Source organism: Acomys russatus, chromosome 6 (genome assembly GCF_903995435.1).
Source record: "Acomys russatus chromosome 6, mAcoRus1.1, whole genome shotgun sequence".
NCBI lineage: Eukaryota > Metazoa > Chordata > Mammalia > Rodentia > Muridae > Acomys > Acomys russatus.
In genome coordinates this window covers 56318898-56336008 of record NC_067142.1, presented here as the reverse complement: position 1 = coordinate 56336008, position 17111 = coordinate 56318898, and the positions used below count along the sequence as shown (strand labels likewise).

Sequence of the window (17111 nt, the reverse complement as noted above, 5' to 3'; positions counted from 1 at the left end):
GCAGACATGGGAAGTGAGTGTAATTGGGATGTATGATGTGAAATTCCCAAGGAATCAATAAAAATATCATGTTGGAAAAAAGGAATGAATTAAAAATTTGCTGAGGAAAAAAAGGAAGAGTAAATTAAATGTTTTTCTGAGAAACAAAAAAGAAAGAAATAAAAAGAAAATAATTGTCACAAAGGAAATCAGTAATGAAAACAATGTAAAAGAAGCCAGACTTGGTGGTCCACTACGTCAGTCCTAGAACTTGGGAGGCAAAGGCAGAGGCAGGTGAATTGGTGTGAGTTCAAGGCCAGCCTGGTCTACAGCAGGTGGATTGGTGTGAGTTCAAGGCCAGCCTGGTCTACATAGTGAGTTCCAGGGCAGCCAAGGCTATGTAGAAAGACCCTGTCTCAAAAAAACAAAACAAAAAACAAAGAAACAAAAACCTCAAAAACCCCCCAAAACAAAAACAAACAGAAATGTAAAGAAAAGATGTACAGAAATGTTCATAGGTGATTTCTACCTTACCAGTAGTTTCATTAATTATAAAGAGATAAAACCCTCTAATCAAAGTGAAGAAATGTTATACAACTTTGCTGTTTGTAAAAAAACCAGGTTGAAATTTAAAACATGATCAAAACTAGACTGTGAAAATAATAATGAAGACAGCTGGTATCACTATTCAGCTTTACGATAAGAATTGATATTTTGTATAAAATTTCAGACAAAGAGAAATATTTTATGAGATCAAAAGGTCATTCTATCAAAAAAGTAGAACAACCATAAACACAAATGCAATTATAGTGAGAAATAAAACATCAACAATAGTAGCTGTAGAACTCAGTGCCCTATTTTCAATAGTGGACAGAGCAATGGCAAGAGGATGAAAATGGGAAGAGAAAGCTCTCAAGCATCAAACATGACATGTCTCTATCAGACCTCTATAGAGCAGTCCACCTCACATTAGAAAATTACTCACTAACCTCAAGTGCACATCAGTGGTCTTCAGGTTAGACTACACAACAGCCCCAAGCAATCTTAATGGCTTTAAAGATAATTTGTGTCATAAAACACATTCTCTGTCTGCAGTGTAAGTCAATAACTGTAGAAAATTTAGACGTGTACAGACACTTTAAAGAAACAGGCACAAAGGAAATGAGAAAATACTTTTAATTTGATGACAATGAAGGCACACCATGCCAGAACTTAAGGGATGCAGCGAAATCTATGTGTAGAGGGAAATTTATAGCTGTAAGAAGCAAAGGACTGTGAGGTCCCTTATTCAAAACTGTTAGCACGGTATTGAACCAAGCCCAGGTCTTAGTGAAGCACAAGGCCCTTTTGTGATGTTACAGGTCACAGGCTGGCCCTGCATGTGATGCCTTCACATAGCTGCCTCAGACCTCTCCTTTCAGTTTCATTCCCATACTTGCCGCTGCCATTTGGCCTCTTTCTGGCGTTGTTGAGGCTTGAACCCAGACCCTTACACAAGCTAGGCAAGCACTCTGCCTCTGAGCTGTGTTCCCAGGCACTGCCACACTATCTCTTGCTTATGTAACTAAAGGTGTCTATAGTTGATAATCAAAATGAATTCTTCCTCACCTTATTCCTCCTCCTAGGCTAGGTGGTCAGTGTCTGTTCACTTATGCCCATTTATCTTCTAAACATCCCCTGGGGGAAAAATCTATCTTGCAACTGTACTAAAACCATGAGTCCATGCTATCTAATTTCACAGCTGCACCACGGGAGCATTTCCTCCTGAATCTGTTTATCCCCCACCATTCATGTATCAGAAGAAAATATTTGCATTTGTACCGTGGTCATCTCATTCTCCTGTGTAGGACCCTACTGTGGCTCTCCACCCTTTCAAAAATTGATCAAAATCCATAGCTGGTTGGCAGGGTTCTCTCTGAGTAGCTAGTATCCTCTGTTTCAGATGCATCTCTGCACCCGTCCTCAGCATCAGTGTTCCTGTTTGATTGGCTTTCTACCTATTTTCCCATGCAGTACAATAGACAGGGAGCGTTTCCAGGGTCTTTGCTGATGAGCGAGCGGATGACTACATGGACAGTGGAGGGGGCGGAGGATGAACATTCCAGCCTAGGAGAGTTTAGCTCAGACAAGATGCTGCGCCTGGAGGACATGATTTTCTTTCTTGCCTTGACAGCGCTTTCCTTGGGCACATGTTCTCCGTGAGGCAGCACTCTCTCACGTTCAGTATGTATATCTCAATAGGGAGAACGAAGGCAGAGAGCCTCTATGAGAGCCTCCATGCGTCTGTGTGTCTGTTACAGTGCATGAGAGACCAGCAGAGTGAAAACAATGGACACAGTAAGCCCAAACTGCATCCGTGCCACCTGGATAGGTTCTGTTCTCTCTCTCTCTTTCTCTCTCTCTCGTGTGTGTGTGTGTGTGTGTGTGTGTGTGTGTGTGTATACATACACATATATATGTTAGCACTTAGAGCAGGTAAGTATTTATAGATGATGGTCAAAGATACAGATGAGAAGTGAACCATTACCAAGAAGCAAACCTTGATTTTCAGTGGCTGCTAGCCTTGGACTTCTTTGCAGCACCAGACAGAGTGAGGACTCAGGGTTGGGGTATGTGATAATTGTCTCCTGATCCTAGCCCACTGGAGCAAAGAGAAGGCGAAAGGTGAGTGCCCAGCTCCTGGATCACCCACCGTGAGGTAGAGATGAGAGTGAGGTTCAAGTGTTCTCAGACAGTGTTTGCTTCTACAGGTGGGAAGTTTTGGGTTCATTCAGGTGGGGGGGGCGAGTTGGGAGGGAGTTGGAACACATGTTTTTCCTATGTGAGATTTCTGTGAAAACTGAGGGCAAGACTCTGCTGAGACAGTGGGGCTGGGACCAAGAATGACTTTGTAATTGAAGGTTCTTAAATTTCTGGTCACACTTATGAAGAAGAGGGACTAAAACTCTAAGCTTAGGTCGTGGGATAGGCAGGATGGTACTATCTGTCACTTGAGCAATACAGACATAACTCTAGATGCTCCACCCTGCATGCCAGAAACCCACAGCACCTCAGAAGCCAGCCGGAACCCCTTCCCTAGAAGCTCACAGTTGTGCTAAAGAAGCAAGCACTTTAATAGCTTTCTAATATTGGACCTATCAGGTCTTTCTTATCTGTGAATTTTCGTAAATGCAGAATCACATCTTTGTATGACGAACTATGTTACTGAAGTTTCAGACCATTGCACCACTGTGACAGTGAGAGGGTATTTGTGATTTAAGGCTGATTTTCTCAATTCATGATGACTATGACATCTTTTAATTTCTACTGAATCATCATGTTCTCAGTTATAATAAATGGCTTTTGTAAAATGCTTCCTATAGATTACAATGCTTGCCCTAGCTAAAAGTCTGCAGAGTGTGGGATGGGTGCCTTCATTCATTTTACATGGAGGATACTGTCTCTATTTCAGAGGGTCAGGAGGACCTGCCCCAAACATACAAGTCTGAAGCAGCAGGGGTTTAGCCAGATACTTTTTGACCTTAAGTCCAGTGCTCTTTCCTCTGATGCTCAGGGAATCTCAAGCTAAGCATTTCCGGAATACTTTAGGAATCTACCCTATTTGTTAGCAAAGTTTAAGTTAAGTGTCTTTTAGAAGTCTAAGAAACGATTGATTCAACGCAGTTTATGTAGACTTTTCTGCAATTGGCACAGAGCTCTAGGCTAGATATTGAGATTAGAAGTGGAAGAGTCCAAGGGTTGCCTTCATAGAGTTCACACACGAGAGAACTTTTCTTCCCAACGATTTCTTCCCAACCCTTTCCCAATGCTCTGCAGCCCTTTAAAAATAAAACAAATAATTTCTTTTGCCAAGCTTGTGGTCTTGCCTCTTCAGACTGGCTTGCTCTGGAAAGAAAAAATAAAAAACGTTCTGGAAATCTGGGATCGAGCCTCTGCCAGACCCTGACAGGAGCTGTCCTTCAGCAGCTGTCCGTCTGGACCAAGATACTATGGTAACAGAGAGTAGGGTGAAAGACAGCATACCTATCTCTCATAGCACCAAGATGTGGACCCCCAATTTTCCATGCCTTTAGCTCTGTGGTTATACACACTTCAGCAGAAAAAGACACCATCAGATTCTCTTGGGGCCCCTGTCTGAGTAATTAAGAGAAATTATGGCTATTGCCTTCAGTTCCACTAGCATATCAGTTGTCTCCCAATCACATAAAACCTTTACAGCTAGCTCAATATCATGAAGAGCTGACGTCATAGAGCAAACCTGTAATCCCAGCTGTGGTAGAGGCAGGAGGATCGGCAGTTCAAAGCCAGCCTTGTATACATTGTAGGGTCAAGGCTAGGCTAAGCCTTGTAGTACCTTGTATGAAAACAGATTAGATAGATACATAGATAGATATGGAGGAGGAAAGAAAGAAAGAAAGAAAGAAAGAAAGAAAGAAAGAAAGAAAGAAAGAAAGAAAAACTATGAGAGTTGCTATGGTAACAACTATTTTCCAAAACATATCACTGGACCCAAGTAACCCTGAAGGAATAGCTGGGTCAATGCGAAAGAAAATATCTTAAATTTCTGAAAAATCTGCAAATGAAAATGGTGCCCCTATTCCAGGCCCTACAGTAGTTGCTGAGAGGCTGAGTTGGGAAAAGGGATCAGTGTGGGGAAGAGTCTCTGCCCAAGGCTAAGGGGCAGTGGATTTTCTACCCGAGGCTTAGGGGCAGTGGGTTTTCTGCCCGGGGCTCAGGGACAATGGGTTTTCTGCCTGAGGCTCAGGGGCAGTGGGTTTAAGGGGCAGTGGGTTTTCTGCATGGGCAATGACTTTATTACCCCCTCTCTGATCCATCTCCAAGGGAGATATGGATCCCTCTTCAGGGCCTGCTGCTGGGATACAGACTGTCTTGGGCATCAGAGGCAGGGGATGCACTGGCTTTCCTGGCTAAGCTGAGCAGAAACATAGGTCCCATTCTTAGATAAAACTTTTGAGATTTTAAGAGAGACAGGCAATCTTCCCTTGTAACTTTAGCGCTGAACTTACCACTCATTTTCTTCTTTTAAAGAAACTGCACATTGGAGACTGTGAGTTGTTTGAGAACCTTAAACAATCTCTGCCATTTATTGTTGTCCATCAGGTAAAGCAACGGAGCCAAAGGTCTAATTTACAAGCTACTCTGGGCTTGAAAACCAGTTGATGTCAGGAAAACCACGGTAACTAGAAGGAGCCCAAGTCAAACTCCCTCTGTAGGCACTCCCTTCTAGATCCTGTTCCCAGCCCTGGAATCTAAGCTTGAAGCATAAAAATACCCAGAGTAATCCCCCCCAAAAGGGAGTAAACCAAACCAAACAAAACACAGCTATATACTTTTCAAACATTTATAAGCTATATAAAACAAATTTGATAGAAAGCTAGCAACGTTCCATTGGGGATTGCCCTTTGGGTTCTATGGTGAAATAGCCTGGCTGATGTTTCCTAACATGTTACGTCCACAGAGTCCGGAGTGAAGTTATTTTCTTTCCTTGGTAAATTTTCCTCTTATCAGTGTCTCCCAGTAGAGGGTGATCTGGGGACATTTGGCCATGGCAGATTTTGTTGTTACTACTTAGTGGGATGGTGATGGTCCTGTTGGAGCTTGCTGAGTAGATGCCTGGGATGCTGCTAAACGTCTCACAATGTACAGGACAGTTCCTCATGCCATCCATTCACACACACACACACACACACACACACACATGAACATATATGCATATAAATATGTATATGTGTATATATGTAATGTATGCATGTATGTATATATGTGCACGTGTGTGGATGTATATATATCTGTGGGTATATATGTATATGTATATGTATGATCCATGTGTCAATAGCACTGTTCTATTGAATACCAATTCTCTGATAAGTATGGGCATTTTAAACAGTTATTATTTGAATCTTGTTTTTTTTTTTTTTTTGGAGGGGAGAGGTATGAGTTGCAAATATATCTACTCAAACATTCCAGATTTTAAGTGATTTGTAATGGGGTCTGGGAATGGGCTAGGAAGGCCGAAGTAGCTCTCTGTGGACTTCCTTAACAGTTCCTCCTGGCAATAGGCCCACCCAGTTGCCTTTAAAAACCTGGATTGCTGTTGTTGCCAAGAGTTTCAGGGTAGCTACTCTATGAGTTTTAAGTCATAAACTGTGTTGTGCATGTGTGAGTCCCAGATCAAGCAAGGAACTGCCTGAATCTATATGTCCTGCCCACATTGTCCCCAAGTTCTGTTGTTGTTGTTTTAATCATAGCATTTCCTGTACAGCTAGCAAATTCAATTTTCATAATTGCTACTACCTTTCTGGTAATTTCCATTGTTTCCCAGAAGCCCCCACAGAGCTGATCGTCATAAAGAGCAGACCCAAAGACTTCACACAGCTATGGAGGGACCCTCAGCAGTAATCTCTGATGACAGCAGTTTTTTTTTTTTAATTTAAAGCTTTAAAAGCCATCAACATTAACAAAGTGCCATCGCCTTTCAGGCTCCCTCTTTTCCCTCAGGAGGATGTGGGAATAATCAGTCCTTCGAGAAGGTTCTGTTGGCTTGCAGAGACAAGGACTTCCTTAATTGCCACTTTTCTTAGTGTTTGAAATGTTTGAAATGTGTCTGAGTTTTTAAAAAAGAAATTTCAATATTGAAATGACAACGCTTATCCTAATTAGTTAACTTCTTTCACTGTGTGTCTCTTTCCAGTTCCTCGTGAACACATAAACATAAGTTTGGAGCCTTTGCTCTATTTTATTTGACAAGCTTTGAGTGAGAGGACTTATGTATGTATGGGAGATCTGGATCAGAAAGCGGGGCTCTCAGTAAAAATTAGCAGAAAAGGCAAAAAGAGAGCAAATGTTCAACCTGTAAACCAGTCTGCGAAAACTTTAGACTGTACTATGATGTCCCCATCAGAGGGACATCTATGCCGAGGGAGCCATTCCTGTGTGGTTTGCTACCTGATAACAGTGTGATGCCTGATAGCTTGGCCACACCATGCAGGCTAAACCTTATTTCCACACGTGCATCTATGAGGGTGCAACTGCAGAGCACAGACATGGGTTGGCAGGTTGGGTAGATAGACTGTGTTCTCGCTGTGGGTACCATCTCATCAGCTGAGGATAGGGATGGGACAGAAAAGCTGCAAGAGAAGGACTTTACTTCATGTTTCTTCCTGTTTGTCTGCTGAGCTGAGACCTTGGTGTTTCCCTGACCTTATGCTGGGATTGTCATTGGCGTTCTTGGTTCTTTGGTCGTTAGGCTTGAACTGAACGACACCACTGGCTTTCCTGGGATTCCAGCCTGTAAACAGCAGATCATGAGACTTCTTGACTTCCATGGTCATGTAGACCAGTTCTTGTCTGTTCAGGTCTGTCTGTCTTCCTGTCTTCTATCATCATCACCACAATCTATCACTTGTTAGTTTGGTTTCTTAGGAGAACTCTAACACACTGGTACCAAAGTCTCAACACCTAATATGGACTTAATTGGTATATGGTAAGGGGATAAATGAAAGAATATCTCTTCACTGGAAAAAGAGGGAGAGAGAAAGAGAGGAAGAGACAGAGAGATAGAGAGACAGACACAGAGAGAGAGAGAGAGAGAGAGAGAGAGAGAGAGAGAGAGAGAGAGAGAGAGAGAGAAAAGAAGAAGAAGAAGAAGAAAAAGAAGAAGAAGAAGGAGAGAGAGAGTCTTCAAGAAGGGAAGGATGGTGGATGGGAGGCCTCTTAAAGTCACCAGGAAGTCTCTTGTTTAAGACATGATTTGTTTTTAATTACATGTGTGTGCTTGTGCATGTATACATGTGTGCCTCTGTAGCCCATGGTCTCCATCTATTTAAGGTTAGCATTGGGTTTGCTGTGTAATAGGTATTCATTGAATGTGGATGATGAGTGAAAAAGACCAAGAGACACATTAATTTATATGTTAAAGAGTGCAATGCATATTCATTTTATAATTCCTCGCAAACCTAGGCAACAGGACACATTCTACATATTACAGGAAAGGAGAGACATAGGCCTGGAGGCCTCTCATGTTGTGATGATGTCTTATTGCTGACTGGCAGAAGGACCACTGCTGAAGCACAGGTCCCCAGGGCCACTCAGGGCATTATGGTAGAGAAGATGTTATGGGGTAATTGCACTGATTACTAATGCTGTGAACATTTCTCTTGCTTAATAATCCACTTTTAATTTTACCCGTGGCCGTTTGTAGTTCCCACAACACAGCAATAATTAAATCTGTGTTCAGATGGTTGTAAATGTACCCAGAGGTCTTAAGCAATGGGTGAATTATACCCATTTAAGTTAGAACATAATGCTAGCATTCAGCCCTCTCAGAATAAATACTAATTACTGGAGTTCCTTTAAGTTCCGCTAGATCCCTTTAGAGCCTACTTCTGTTTCCAGACAGCAAGAGAGATGAGGTTCAGATGGCAGACTTTCATCTCAGTGTTGTAGTAACCATTCCTTTGGTATAAAAATCTGAGGCTGGGGTGTCCAGGTGGTGTATTCAAAGCAGAGCCGGGAAACACGGCTGTTTTTAAAGGCCTTCAGTGAATGGCATTCCAGGATTTGGACTGGAGGAAGGATGAGTAGTGTTGCCGAAGTGGTCCACAGGGAAAGGGCTAAGAAAGTGCCCCTACCCCACGTCTGTTCACACAGGGCTCCTGCAGCGGGCTCAGAGGATGGCCCAGAGACGAGAAGAAGCCTGTGACACCAGGGGGAAAAATGGAAGTAATGAACCCTTTTTTCATGGCTTATCTTCTGGAATGTAATTTAATCTCTACTTTCGAGTACTCACTATCTCTCCACTTTAACAAGGGACATGGGGAAAGTTAGCTCTTCCTCGGTGTGGGGATTTTACAATGCTTGGCCTGTGCTATGGCCTTACGCGTTCTCACGTGGTCCCAGGGAGTTAGCTGATATTCGCACTGAGCCTCTCCTGGCTTATCCTCTGCATGCTGCCTCATGCCCCTTGATGTCCCCTCCCCACCCCCTTTGATGACTTGTATTACCTTGGGACCTGGCCATTTTGCCCTCCTGTAGCCTGGCTTCTAAAAATCTTTTCTCTCAAGGGGGCAGAGTTCTTTTGGTTTACTTCCTTTAGCGCAATCTGCTGGTCAGTTACCTTGAGACTTTCTGACTTTGTGGAACTGGATAGGATGAACATCTCTCTTGTTATTCTCTATTTGGGGCTAGTCCCCAGGCTAAGGTCTTGCCTAGTATAAACCAGAGGTTAGAGTTGGTCTTATATGGTACAGTAACAGAAAAATAAAGGGAGAAGACCTTCATGGCCATCAAGTTGAGGAACACTTGGCATGAGAGCCACCATGAGACTGGCTGGTGCTAAGGTGGCTGAACTAGTTCCTACCTGGGGCGATAAGGCCTGGCCAGGGCCTGGCACAGGAGTCTCATCCAGTACCAATAGGTGGCGCCAAAGATTTGGAGATGCGGTTGCCACTCGGTAATCCAGGGCTGATGGAGCAAAGAAGCAGGAAGGTGGCAGGGAGGCAGGCTGGACCACTGTCATGGTGGCTGATCCAGAACACCGAACCATAAATAAAACCAGAGCCTGCCATTCGCCAGTGACTTTTTTCTAAAACAAAGGGTGGGATTAAGAATTCTGAGAAGATGGAGAGAGCAGGTGAGAAAGGGAGAGGGGTGGAAAAAAAAAAAAGGAGGAGGCACAATAGAGAGGAAAGATGGGGCGGTGCAGTGCGAGATGGTAAGGCAGGAGTGGAGTGGACCTGGGACATAGAAAAGGGAGCAGGGACACTAGGAACAAGTACAGCTCACTCAAAAGGGTGATGCAGAGGAAACCTGTGGGTAAACATGAGCTGGTAACTGCTGAAGAGAGAGGACCCAGAGAAAGCAAAAAGGGCCACGCCTTTATAATTACCCAAAAAGATGGAGAAGACACATATCTTTCCTTCAGGATCTTTTATTAACGTATAGAAAATGTGTTTAAAAAAGGAACTATACAGAGGCTAAAAGCAACTGGGACTAAAAATACTAGTTAACAATGGTTAACAAGCAGGTTCCAGTCTTTGAGCTACAGTGCCATGAAAGGATGGGGCAAGCTGGCTTTCCCTGTTCCTCTCTAGCTTTTTATTTTAGTTCATCAGCGTGTACATCGCCTGATGAGCATATGCCGTATAACACTTCTCTTCATCTTTTTCTTCCTTTTGGCCTTTCTTTTAAGTAAGGTCCTTTTCAAGCACAGTGTAGCTACAAAGTCAGTAAATTGGTCTTTGTTATTTTACCTGAAAAGGCTATTAAAGGTTAAAACCACAAATTGAAATTCAGAAGGACTGGAGGATTTGGTGCTTATGATTTTTGAGGGTGACGAGTGAGAGACCACCAGGATAAGCTTCATCTGCTGAGAGCCCCAAGTAGTAAAACCCCTCAGAGTCACAGTGACTTGTTTAGAGCATCCAGGAATTCCTATAGGCTTGAGGGTACGTGTGTGTGTGTGTGTGTGTGTGTGTGTGTGTGTGTGTGTGTGTAAATAAAAGAGGGAAGAGCACGTGTGTCTTAGAAGGAGCAGAGGGCAGGGTGGGAGGATAGACTCTTACAGATTCTGACCCTTGTCTGTAAGTCCCTGCAGTGGCCCTAGACCTTGAAGGGGAATAAGGAAGACAGGAACTAGAATAGAATTACTCCACAGGAGGATGTTTTTGCAGGACAGCAGTGCTTGCTGTATCTACTGTATGGTTGAGGCGCTGCCCAGGAGTTCCCACCGTAAGAGGACCTGAATTCCTACTTGGTGAGTCCTTGTCATTTTAACATAAACTTTCAAGGAGGGGAGAGGGATTCAGTGTTTGAGTTTTTGCCTGAGTTTCTGATATCTTTCTAAATCCTCCGAAGCAGCAAAGTTAGTGAGGATTGTAGCAAATTGTTCTCCCAGGCTTCTTTTTCACAGGGGTGAGAGGGGTAAGGAGCTGGTGAAGGAGGGACTAACTACACAGAAGGTCTCTCCTGCCTTCCTGTAGCTCTAGTCTTTACAAATGTCCTCTGATGTATTCTTTCAGGGCACCCTGGGAGTCTGGGAGGGGGTGTGTGCGAATTTTTCCCTGCACCCTGCTGACTTGATCCTAGAAATTCATAGGATGTTTGCATTTGCTGCTATTTGTAGTTACTTGAACACATGAATAATTCTTCCTCTGCGAAGTTTTACCCTACACATTTAACCCTGTGTTTAATCCTGTGGGTTCTCTTTCCTTGATCCTGGTTCTGTCTCTTGCTCTAGTTTGAGAAAGGGTAGTCTACGTGAGAAAAGAGAGGTTGCTGTGTTGCTCCAGGACTGGGCGGGAGAGTGAGTTTGTTTTCTGGCCCCATTTTCAAAACGTTAAACAGAAAAAAAGAGAGAATTGCTAATAGGGTCCCCTGGAGTATGTAGCAAGAAAAAAAAAAAAAAAAAAGCAAAAATTCACATTTGTTAAAAGAAAAAGAAGAGAATGACAGCGTTAGAAATGCTGTCATGAGAATATTAGCGAGATTCAAGATGGTGGCTACCTGGCCAATGTGACAGTGGCTCTGTGAGCTGGAAAAATCAACGACGCTTATCTTAGACAGAGCCAAGGTGCTCCTCACAAACTGTGTGGCTCCAGACGTGCTACTCAACAACCTGTGCTTCTGCTTCCCTCTTCTGTAAAGTGGTTAAAACATACTCCGGAGTGTGGGGAGGATTCAGTAAAGCAATTGATGTGAAGCGTGAAGCCCTTTGCACAGAATCTGATCAATAGGTGTACACTAAGTACTGGGGTTTTTTTTTTTTTTTTTCAGTCTCCATTAAAAGAGAGACAAAATAAAAAATAATTGTACCGGGCCTACCCTCATTTCTATGTCTAATTGGCCATGTGAATTAGGGCAAGCTGCCTGCCTTTTTCAGCCTTGCTTTTCTTAAGTATGACGTGTCAGGGTCATGTCAGGTCATCTCCAGAATTTTCTTCCACTCCAAAAGGCGTGTTTTTCAGTGTTTGCCTAGGAGACAGGTTTGAGCATATTAGTGTTCAGTGACAAATTGTTTAAAGGCTACATACAGGTTTCTCTGCGGGTTGTAAAGCCACTGACAACAAGAACACAGTTCTTACCACCCCCCCCCCCCATCCACCACCCCTGAGCCCTGATGTGGCCCGGGCTTCCCAAGTATGGTGTGCCTACATCTCGGAGATTCTTGTATATTCTCTTCAGAGACCATGGCAGCAACTAACCAATGACTGTACTCGGGAGAGTGTCCATTATGGGGGCTTTGAAAGGACTAAGTATTTCCAAACCAGAAATTGAGTGTTAGCCCAGCCTCACTGCTCAGATTATAGAGAGATGCTCTATTAAGTTAACAGAGGAGATCTTCCCAACCAGCGCTGTGTTTAATGGAGACTACTGCAACAGACTTTCTACACTGTGAAAGGAAGGAGGATTTCCTGTTTGGAAACAAAGTAACACTGGCCAAAGAATGTAAGGTTTGCCAAGGACATTTGGCCAACAATGTGCTGCAGGTGCAATGAAGTCATGTTTCAGGCGAGGAATGACCTTGGAAAAAGAAATAAGAGATGTTTGAGACGACAAACCAGGCTGTGCTAGGTGGGAAAGGAAAAGTAAGGTTGAGGCAAGATTGGCTGAGCAGCAAAAACAGCCCTTCCGCTTTTTGCTTCTGGGCAATAAGGCCACCATTCTGAGAGGTGGATGTTGGTGCCTTAACTATTAACACTCATGCTGTTTCTGTGTTTCCACCTTGGGGCCGTCTCTAAGGTTTGCTTTTATTTTATAAGACTCCATCAGCTTATTTTATTTAACTTACATTTTTTTCCCTTCTTCCTAGCTATTTTCTCAGAGCTTGAAAAAGACAAAACTGGCTTAACTAAATCCATACTGGATTTGGTTAGGATGAGCCAAAGCCACTCTTTCCAAAGGGACCCAAATCTGCACCGAAACACATAGCCTCTGAAAACAGAAGCCTCCCCTGATCCCAGTGACATCTCTTCCTATCGGAGCTGGAGGAATTTTCATTTGTTCTGCGAGTTCTCATTTTGCCTGGCAGTGCCAAAACGCTGCAATATTATCGGGAGAGATGCATATTGGGAGAGCTGGGCTAGGGAAGAAGCAAAGGCTTAGGGAATCAGTTAGTCAAAGAACTTCAAAAATGTGTTCTGAGGACCCAGCAGTACAATAAAGAGAAGCTACAAGCCACAGCCTAGAAGGCAGCTCTGTCCCCTTTTCCCTAGAAGTGGGGTGGTGGTGGGGAAACCTTTGCTGCTCTGTTATCTGAAGGGAAGTAGACTACCTGGGGAGGATGGATGATAAGCTAAGCTGCAGACCTTAAGGGTCCACCCCAGTCTCTGGGGATCCTAAGCATCTTTGTGTAGCCTGGGCATCATCACTATCCCACCTCCTCTAGGACTGAAACGGAATTATTTGAGCCTTTCAGAGTCCCCTTATGGACATTCTCAGAGTGGACAGTGGGATGTAAGTAGAGGTGGAAAATAATCTCCCTTCTCCCTCTTTAGAGGGAAAGAGAGCAATTCGACTGAATAGGAGTTGGGTGATTAGGAAGCATGGGCTAGAGAAGCCTGCATCCTGGGGAAGCTGCCTCCACCCTTCTGGAAATCATGGGTGAAAGAAAAAGAGAAGCCCGTTCCTCAGGAGCATTTTCAAATGTGGTCGCTGACTGCTCTTTTTCAACCCCTCGGCTGGGTTCATCCACTCTTCTCATAGGTCTCGTTTTTTTTCCTTCTTTAGAGAAAAGGACAAAGAGGAACTCATCACACCCTTCTCAATGGATGCTTTGAAAGTGCTCTTTGAAAAGAGTCTGTAATGACCTCTTGTCCCGCAGTCTAAAGCTCTGTCCTGCTACTAGAGCTCAAGGGTAAAAATGTGTTTAGGACAGTTTGTTTAGGCACCGGGCTCACTGGCAAGGCAACCTTGAGGGCTTCAAGTTTGCCTTTGAAATGAACGTTTGCCTTAGTAGTTTTCTATCTACCAGGAGCTGATCGGCTCTCCAGTAGAAGGCAGTGGAGAGGAGCGAGGCTCACCTCCTTAGAGATAGGGTGTTGGAATGTCTGTGGAAATTTGCTCCGTATTTTTCTGCTGCCATGTTGCTGTTCTTTTACAAAGCAGTCTCCTGTATAAATGGGCTGTGGGTCTTGGTTTGACCTGAGTTTGCTGGAAGCAGGAGAACTAGTCTGTTTCCCGCCCCACTTCCCATAAGCCATTCAGTGCACATCTGGGGGCTGGAGCACCACCTTGTCCCCCTTTATTCATAGGTTGGGTCCAAAGGCCAACACTTTCTACAGTGTTGTCATCCCTAACAGAGCCTTCAAAATTCTACCTTGTGGAAGCAGCCCTAGGAAAAAAGTACATTCAATATGGAAACAATTTTTCTCTGACAGGCCATGCGAAGGAGAAGAGTGGCCTGGCTCTCAACTCTAGGTGCAGCATATCCATGGCAGGTCTCTGGTGAGTGGTGGTTGTTGTGGCGGTTGCTTGAGTTTGCATGTAAGTGTACTTTCTAATTGTCTGCAGTTATACCATCTTCTTGACAGGGCTCACTTCCAGTCACTCCGAGGCTCTTATGGGAATCTCGGGTGATTAGGATGTGTGCTAAGGCTTGCTGCCTGCCTGCCTTCTCAGGGACAAAATTAAGTATGGGAAGGAGCAGATAAAAAAGGAATCAGTTAAGAAGCCCAGTGAAGAACTTAAGTCAGGCAAGTTCAAGATCTTGGGAAGACAGCAGGATACATAGTCTCTTCAAAACATAGAGTTTGGGCGGGGGGTGGGGGGGGTGGGGGGCTCACTGTACTTAACAAAGGGGATCTATAAACCTGTCCACAGAAGGTTGGATCAGCTGATCTTTGAAGTCACTTCCTTACTTTAAAATTCCTTTAAACGAATCTAGGTGCCGCCGCTGATACTATTTATAAAAAATGGTCCACGGGATAAAATAGTTCCTATGAAAGGTGGGTTTGGATTTCCACTGATGTTTCTTGATTTTTCCTGGAACTGATGACATGCAATCTTGTTTCATTTCAGTTCCCTTGATGAGGTGGGCTGTATGGGCACACCCAGGTCCTTGGCGCTGCTTTCACAGACATAATGGCTTCAGCGTCTTTTGGCACTGTTCCCCTCTCTCTCTCTCTCTCTCTCTCTCTCTCTCTCTCTCTCTCTCTCTCTGTGTGTGTGTGTGTGTGTGTGTGTATGTGTCTCTCTGTGTGTATTTGTGTGTAGGGGAAGAATTCTAAATCAATCTCCTTCTTCCTTTCCTTCTTTCCATCCCTTCCCCTAGCTCCTTCACAAGGATTCTGGGTTTTTTTTTTTTTTTTTTTTTTTTTTTTTTTTTTTTTTTTTTCCCTTAATTTCTATGGCCCTCTGAGGCCAACTTTGATTCTGACTTTTCCATCAGAGATTAGCATTATTGGCTATTACCCTGAAGGGCCATTAGGAACCCTCTTGATCTAAACTCTGATTCAGTGGGTGAGGGAACTGAGGTCAAGAGATGTGAACAGCCCATCAGGGCCTTGTGGCTGGCATGGTGGCAGAGGTGGCCCTATGTCACGACTCTCAAATTCCTCACTGAGTGTGCTGACCTCCAATTCTTCATCTTTGGCCTATGTATAGCGAGGCTCCTTCTTTTAGCTGTTTGAAGTCCATGTCAGATTAAGAGATGAAAACTCCACCTGTACTTTCTGGCCTCGAGTGTGTCCATGGATGTGCATCACAAAGATGGAGAAGGCTACAGAAAGTAGCAAGCTAGCTCCATCATCACAACGCTAGGCATGTGATCATCAGCCCAAGGAGACTGTTGCTTCTGGTCCAAAGCTTGGTTACATGGTGTCTGTTTCTGTTACAAGATGCCAGCTCATCTAGTAACTGGTTGGCAAAGGTACAAGATGCCCCAGATGGTAGCCATGGGCCCTGTGGCAGACATACTAGGGCCTTGGGGAAGAGTGAGGACAGGGAGCAAGTGGCTGAGAAACTTGGCACAGTTTGGGCAGATGCTGCAGGGAAGGCTAGTTGGCTTTTGACTTGAGGAGGAAGCTAAAGGTCGTGGCTCCTATAGCCTCTAGTTCTCCGGGGCTTAAAAATCAAATCATGTAGGGTGGAGAGTTCCCTCCTCTTGCCTTTGGAGTTATAAATGTAATTTCCTCTGGCTCTTCTCATTTTTCTTCTTCTCAAAGCAGAATAATAAAGGTAGATGGAAAATGTTTCTCATGATCTCACCTCATTGAGGGGGGTCAGTTCTGTTTACCACAGGACCAAAACAAACAAACAAAAGACCAGATCAAACACTCTATCTCTGTCCAGGGTCATCAGGCAGAGGGTCTTGGAAGGGGTGGCCCATGCAGCCTCTTCCCAGATTCTTATTAAGTCACCTGCACTGAGTAAAGCCTGGCTGGAGACAGAACTAGAGACCTTTACCTAAGACACTGGGGGAAGGAATCTGTGGTAAATCAGACCATAAATGCAAAAGGCAGTACTAAACAAGATCAGTTTCCAGTGGGAACTACAGACTCCCTGTAGGTGCCCTGATTTCCACTCCAGTGCTCTATCAATGCCTGATGCAAACATGCTAGAAACAAAACTTTTCTCCCAGTCTCATCACCAAAGAAAAGTTATTCCATGACAGTGGCTTATGACACGCAGGGGCACAGCTATTGTATGACCCAGGACCAGGAGCAAACAGCTTTGTAACTAGAGTTCTGGTAACTAGAGTTCTGAACAATGCTCGGGTTTGTAGGTGTATTCCATCTAGGGGCTAGAACTAGGGAGGGGGTGGGGCCAGAAGAGAGGCCACTCCTCCTGAAAGTTAAGTGTCAGAATGTGAGACTCTTTAGCCCACTGCAACGAAAGTGGGCTGTTGCATCTGGGTGTGGTGGTGCCTTCCCTCTTGAGAGGTGATTGGCCAAGCTTTCTCGTTGAGGCTTCTCTGGGCTGGTGTGGTCACCTGGCCGTGGTCAGCTGTGACCAGTTCACTATTTATTACTTAGAAGTTGGAAGGTGTCTAGAAGAAGGGTGGAGAAAGGTGTGTGTGTGTGTGTGTGTGTGTGTGTGTGTGTGTGTGTGTGTGTGTGTGTATGTATGTGTGTGTGCGCCCACTGCCATAACAATGTGTATTTCATGGTCTGTTT

The 17111-nt window shown here is 44.2% G+C and overlaps 1 pseudogene; it reads right to left on the bottom strand.

Annotated features, from left to right (window-relative positions):
* Nucleotides 1–8957, bottom strand: part of LOC127191104 (60S ribosomal protein L28-like) — a 31875-nt pseudogene extending 22918 nt beyond the window's left edge.
* Nucleotides 8958–17111: the final 8154 nt, after the last annotated feature.